The sequence below is a fragment of the Prionailurus viverrinus genome, chromosome A1, assembly GCF_022837055.1.
Source record: "Prionailurus viverrinus isolate Anna chromosome A1, UM_Priviv_1.0, whole genome shotgun sequence".
Taxonomy (NCBI): Eukaryota; Metazoa; Chordata; class Mammalia; order Carnivora; family Felidae; genus Prionailurus; species Prionailurus viverrinus.
The window spans coordinates 212,897,595-212,904,189 of record NC_062561.1 but is presented as its reverse complement, the minus strand read 5'-3'; positions in this window follow the sequence as shown (position 1 = coordinate 212,904,189).

Here is a 6,595-nt window from a genome sequence, read left to right as displayed (position 1 = left end):
TGGCTCAGGTCATGATCTCATGGTTCGTGAGCTCAAGCCCCACACTGGGCTTTCTGCTGTCAGCAGAGAGCCTGCTTTGGACTCTCTGTCTCCCTCTCTCTCTGCCCCCCACCCCCAAGTAAATACACATTTAAAAAAATCGTTTTCTTGCTTTAACTGTTGTCTTTAATTTCTGAAATAATCCAAACAATGAAGTGGTAATGTGGAGAGAAGTCCATGGTTATATCGATCCTCTAGTGTATTAAAAAAGAAAAGTACTACTGTATATGTTAAAACTCTTTCTGGCCTAATGGGGAAAAAATCTGTACAGGCTGAAGCTGACAATTTGCTATTTCAGTGCTGTTGTGTGACATCAGTGGAAACTGTCCTGAGGATCAGTGATTTAATTACGTTGGAAGGCTCAGCACATTTGTATACAGATAATTACTTTGCCATTAAAGCCACTCAGGGCCCCAACATCATGAATGTCCTTTCAGATACAGGGTGCCTTCTGAAAATAGAAAAGGCTCAAATTATCCTTTGCACTACAAATCATTTGGATGTCACTTAGAGAAAGCTTCTAACGATTTCTAAAATTGGAAAGATCCTCTTAGCATTTGGGTGACATGGTATCTATACATCTCTTCAAGTGCTTTTTTTTTTTTTTTTAACATTTTTTAATTTATTTTTGAGAGACAGAGATAGAGCATGAGCAGGAGAGGGGCAGACAGAGAGGGAGACAGAATCCGAAGCAGGCTCCAGGCTCTGAGCCATCAGCACAGGGCCCGATGCGGGGCTCGAACTCACGGACCACGAGATCGTGACCTGAGCCAAAGTCTGACGCTTAACTGACTGAGCCACCCAGGCTCCCCTCTCTTGAGGTACCTCTATTCAAATTTAATAAGAACTCCTAGTTTTGTGAATCCAAAGGTAACCATATTCTCGGCGTGTCCTGAAGCGGAATTTCCAACAGAGTTGCCTGTCAGAAGTGCCAGAGGAGGATGCCTGTGGCGGGGCGCGGGACCGACCCTGAGTGACAGTGGGGGCCTGGGCTGGGCCTCTCTACCTGCACTTCCAGAGGAGGCCAGAGCAAGCTGGCACCACTCCACCCGTCCCCACTCCGGGCTCACTCCAAAGCTGTTTCCCGGCAACCTAGTGTGGAGGACATCTCTGTTTGTCCTTCATTCCCGGAACTATCCTTCTGTTCCGATGTGCCGGGAGCAGGTAGGAAGCACTTGCTGAGTGTCTTAGTCCTGCGCTCGTGTTGCGGTCAAGACTGTCAGGGCCGATTTGGCCTATTTCTGTTGTGGAGCTTGACCTTCAGTTTTCAGTAAGGAGCAACGGTTTCTCAAACATTGATTCTGTGTTTGTTTGAAACTTGTGTGTTTGAACAACAGAATTATGAAATGCTGTTTGCGGAAGGTCCAGAATACGAAAAGGAAGACAAATGTCCCCTGAGGTCCCACACATACCAACATTGTAATATATCCTCCCAAGACTATTTCTAAGCACGTAGAGATACTTAGGAAAAATAAACCAACTGAACTTGTCCCCTAAATACTGTTTTATAACTTCCCTTCTGCTTGTGCACATGCTCTATGTCAACTATTATATATCCTTATCACTTTCAAGACTGAATGATATATGATTATATATGGTTGATATAATTGATCATTTAGGTTTTAAATTTTTTTTTTCAACGTTTATTTATTTTTGGGACAGAGAGAGACAGAGCATGAATGGGGAAGGGGCAGAGAGAGAGGGAGACACAGAATCGGAAACAGGCTCCAGGCTCTGAGCCATCAGCCCAGAGCCCGACACGGGGCTCGAACTCACGGACCGCGAGATCGTGACCTGGCTGAAGTCGGACGCTCAGCCAACTGCGCCACCCAGGCGCCCCAAGGTTTTAATTTTTTTTTTAATGTTTATTTTTGAGAGACAAAGAAAGAGTACAAGTAAGGGAGGGGCAGAGACCAAGGCAGACAGGATTGGAAGCAGGCTCCAGGCTTTGAGCAGTCAGCACAGAGCCCAAAACGGGGCTCGAACTCACAGAAGGCAAGATCATGACCGGAGCCACAGTCAGAGGCTCAACCGACTGAGCCACCCAGGTGCCCCAAGGGATTACCCATTTAAAGCGTTGATCAGCACTGCCCGATTGCCTTCTCCAAAAATTGAATCTGCCTATATTCTACTCGTAGTGCATGAGAGAATGAATAACTTTCGTCAATATGGCAAGGTCAAACCCTAAAACTGTCCACGATACATCTTCAACATAAACTGAGCCGAAAGAGTTGAAAATGTTTTGAGAGACATCATTTTCTTCTGTATATCAAATAGGCTTGTCCTTGCTTTCTGGATGCACCCACTATGACAGCCGCAGTTGGCCTTTGGGAATAGGGTGAGTGACACGGTGTGACCAGCAAACTGTGACAGGGCAGTATTGGACCCTCACAGCAGCCTCCCACCATGTTCACATCCAACACCAAATATTTAGGCTTCAGTGTAATTCCAGGATATCAACATGGATGATGAGATATTTGGGGGGTTTATTTTTTTTAATATTAAATATAATTGATGTCAAATTGGTTTCCATACAACACCCAGTGCTCATCCCAACAGGTGCTCTCCTCAATGCCCATCACCCGCTTTCCCCCTCCCCACCACCCCCCATCAACCTTCAGTTTGTTCTCAGTATTTAAGAGTCTCTTAATGGTTTGCGGATGATGAGATATTTTGATCGTGTCCAGCTTTGATCTGTTTCTTCCTGGTCTTTCTTGGTTACCTTCCCTGAACAAAAAGCAAACCCACGGCAGCCAATGTTGAAAACGTCTTTTGAGGTCCTGGTGGTTTTGCTTTCATCAGTCTGTGCAAAGTGGAGCCGTCTCACTTCTCAGGAAGCTTTGCCGCCAAAGCAGCCGGAGATGCCCCCTGGGTCCTCCGGGGAGGGGCCAGGTGATCTCAAAGTCCTCGCTCACTAAACAGCTGGAAAAAAGCTCGGTACTGCGTGCATCTGCTTTCTCCCCAGACACGAATTGTGTGTTGAAAAGGTAGCACAGATGCGGATTGCAAACCACTGCAAGGAGTTTTGAGGAGGAATCCCCTCATGCAAGGTGGGGATGCCCAGTCGTAGCTACTTACTGGCTGAGTGTGTTCTGCAATCTGGTCACCCCGACAGAAGCTTGTGCGGCTGGAGAGATGTCCATGGGGCTCTCCTCTCCACCCTCTGCAGGTACCATTAACTCGGGCCCCCTTGGTTCCAGTGTTCAACACCCTCAGGCAGGATCTGGTGTCCACCCCCAAATCCTGGAATCTCCCTCCTGGGTCCCTCCTTGTCCTGTTGCCCAGGGATCATGCCCTCCTCATTTCCTGGAGAACAGTGAGTAAATCCTCAGACATGGTGGCCATTTGAGAAGGCAGGTATGTGAGGAACCTTTTGAGGTACCTCAAAACCAAGAGGTAGGGATAGCTCTTCCCTCCACTTACGATCAGGGTGGAGGGTGGAGGTGTTAGATCCACGTGGGTTCAAATCTCAGCTCTAGAATTTCATTTACGAGGTTTGTTAACCATGGGACATTAGTTCAGAGCTTTGAGCCTGTTTCCTTTAGAGTAAAATAGAAGTGACTAATGTTACGTCATGGCTTAGTGGTTAAAACCATGAAATCTCAGGGCGCCTGGGTGGCTTAGTCAGTAAAGCCTCCAACTCTTCATTTCCGTTCAGGTCATGATCTCCTGGTTCTTGAGTTCGAGCCCTGCAACCGTCTCTGTGCTAGCAGCACGGAGCCTGCTTGGGATTCTCTCTCTCCCTCTCTCTGCCCCTCCTCCTGCTCTTACACACTCTCTCCCAAAATAAAGAAATAAACTAAAAGAACCTCATGAAATCTCATATACAAATGGCCTAGCAGAGTGCTTGGCAGAGATGCTTATTAAATCCTGGTTTCCATTCTGGTTCCCTTCCCCCTGCCGTGCCCTAAGGAGCATGGATTTATTCACCAATGTTTCACCAGATCGCCCTCAAAGCACGCGTTCTTCTCTGGATCTCGATTTCTTTGCCATTTTATGAGGAGGCAGAAGTGTGACCTGAGTTCTCTCGTCCTGGGGCCACTGCAAGGGGCAGTTACGGTGACCTCCAGCCCCGGGACTCCAGCTCGGCGTCCTTAGCGGCCCTGCGCGGGGGCTGAGCATCCCAGAAACATAGAAAACCGGGGCCCTCTCCTCCTACTGGAGACTCAGAAGCCCTTTTGCTTTGGAAATATCCACCAACTCCCTGGGATCCTCAGCAAGAACAGGCATGTGCAAAAGCCAAGGAATGTCTGTTTTACTTTGACCCTCGCTGCCCTCGTGCCACTCTGTAATTCACTGCACTGCTCTCTACTGCGTGGAGGCCCGTGTGCTTCAGGGAACGTGGACTTGAATCCCAGCACTGCCTCTCACCGGCTGTGTGACCTTGAGTCAAATACTTAAGCTCACTGTGCTCTAGCTTCTCCTCCTGTAAAACGAGGGTGATGGTATTTTATTACTTTCCTCTTCTGCTGTAATGAATGACCACAGACTTGGTGACTGCAAACGACCCAAATTTCTTCTCTTACAGTTCTGGAAGCCAGAAGTCTGCAGGGGGCCTACATGGGTTGGGGTCAAGGCATCGATCGATCGGCAGGGCTGGTTCCTTCTGGAGGCCCCAAAGAAGTGTGCGTTTTCTGGCTTCTAGAGGCTGCCCGCGTTCTTGGCTCGTGGCCCTTACCATTTTCAGAGGCAGCAGCAGCAAGCTGTCACCCCCCCGACTCTGATCTTCTTCTTCCACTTACAAGGACCCTTGTAATGACGGACCTGCCTGGATCACCCGCGATGATTTCCCACCTCAAGATCCTCGATCACCTCTGCAAAGTCCCTTTTCTCGTATGAGGAAACATATTCACGGGGCTCAGGGATGAGGATACAGATACCTTTGGGGCAGCAGGCGCGTTACCTGCCTACCACAGGCACCTGACTCAAGGCGCGGTTGCAGAGACTGAGCCCATTGATAATGTCTGCGAGGCAGGAAGCCCCAGGCACTCAGCCCAAGCCCGACTGCCCTGGGCTGCTGAGTCTTGGGCTTCAACTAGACTGTAGACTCCTTGAGGGCAGGTAGGGGCTCTGTCCTCCTTTTCTGTCTTCTGTTGTACCTGACATAGTGCTGGAACCACAGGACCTGCTTCAGAAATACTTCCCAAACTGGATTCCAAGCAAATGCAGAGCACACATAGAGAAAGCGGAACGTGATAACAGTGCCCTGGCCACTCACTGTGTTACAGTCTGTGGAAGACGGATGGGCATCAGCAGAGCGTTTTCTGGATGTAGCACATGCTGAGTCCTCGTGTGGTTTCGCCCAAGGCTGTACTGATGGGATGATTCCTGTACGTACTCTTTTTCAGTAGAGCCGAGCTTGGCTGAGTTCACACAACACAAAACCATCTAAGGAGACTGCTCTGTTCTCCATCAGCAGAGCACAGACCCTCACTTGCCCTATATGCACGTGATGAGAAGTTGATCCATTAAAACCTGACTATCCAAGCCAGGAGCATTGTGCTAGCCTAGTGTCATCCATCAGGCTCAGGATCGAATGCCTTTCCTCTGTCAGAATTGACATGGCCCTTCTAATGTGAAATCACATGCAGCTTTGGGATTAGGGAAGCATCCAATTTTTTTTTTTTAAAGAAATTTGAAATTTACCAGCTTCCTAATAATTTTTTCAGACCCTCCTGTTCTTTGTAGGAGACAGATTCAAAGCAGCATTATACTAGGGCAAGTGTAGGGGATTCACTAATCTCCCAGTCCTGCTGAGTGAAACTGTCCAGCCTCTCTCTGCCCCTGTCCTCACCCTGGAGGAGAACGTGTGGTTCTTTGATTGGAGGGTTTGGCAGAAGGGTTGGCACCTTGGCCCTCTGCTCTTCTTCTCTGGGTTGGCCAGTGTACCTGTGCAGTGTGAGTGGTCTGGTCTTCCAGTCCCATGGTGAGGGGAGCAAGTGGGTGAAGCCTCTGCTCACACAGCAGGGGTGGGCGTGCAGTGCCGCTGTGATAGATGGTCTCTGACTCACTCTGGAGTTCGTCAATGAGGAGCCATTGTTGCCATGCACCTTCAACTGATGGATAACAAAGCTGATATTTTGATGCTCATTTGCTTTGGTCCATTTTCTCTCAATTGGTTTAGAACCCATTTGGAAAAAAAGAATGCTATATAGTGGGTTCCCCCTAAGGCTCAGAAGTCCAAGGGTGCCTTTTGCACTTATAATTAGGCACACCCTAGAATTTATGGCACCTGAGGGAGGAGAACAAATGGGGCCCCACACGCCATAGGTCTCAAAATTATAAATCAAGCTAACAAACTATTAAGTTAAATATGGTTTATCCTCCTACCCTGTTATAACTGTATAGTGACCCAAAAGGTCAGGTTCAAATTTTTTTTAATGTTTGTTTATTTTTGAGAGAGTGCAAGCAGGGGAGGGGCAGAGAGAGGGGGACAGAGGATTTGAAGGAGGCTCTGGGCAGACGGCAGTGAGCCTGATGTGGGGCTCTAACTCATGAACGGCCAGGTCATGAACAGAGCCAAAGTCTAACACTCAACCGAGCCCCCCACGTGCTC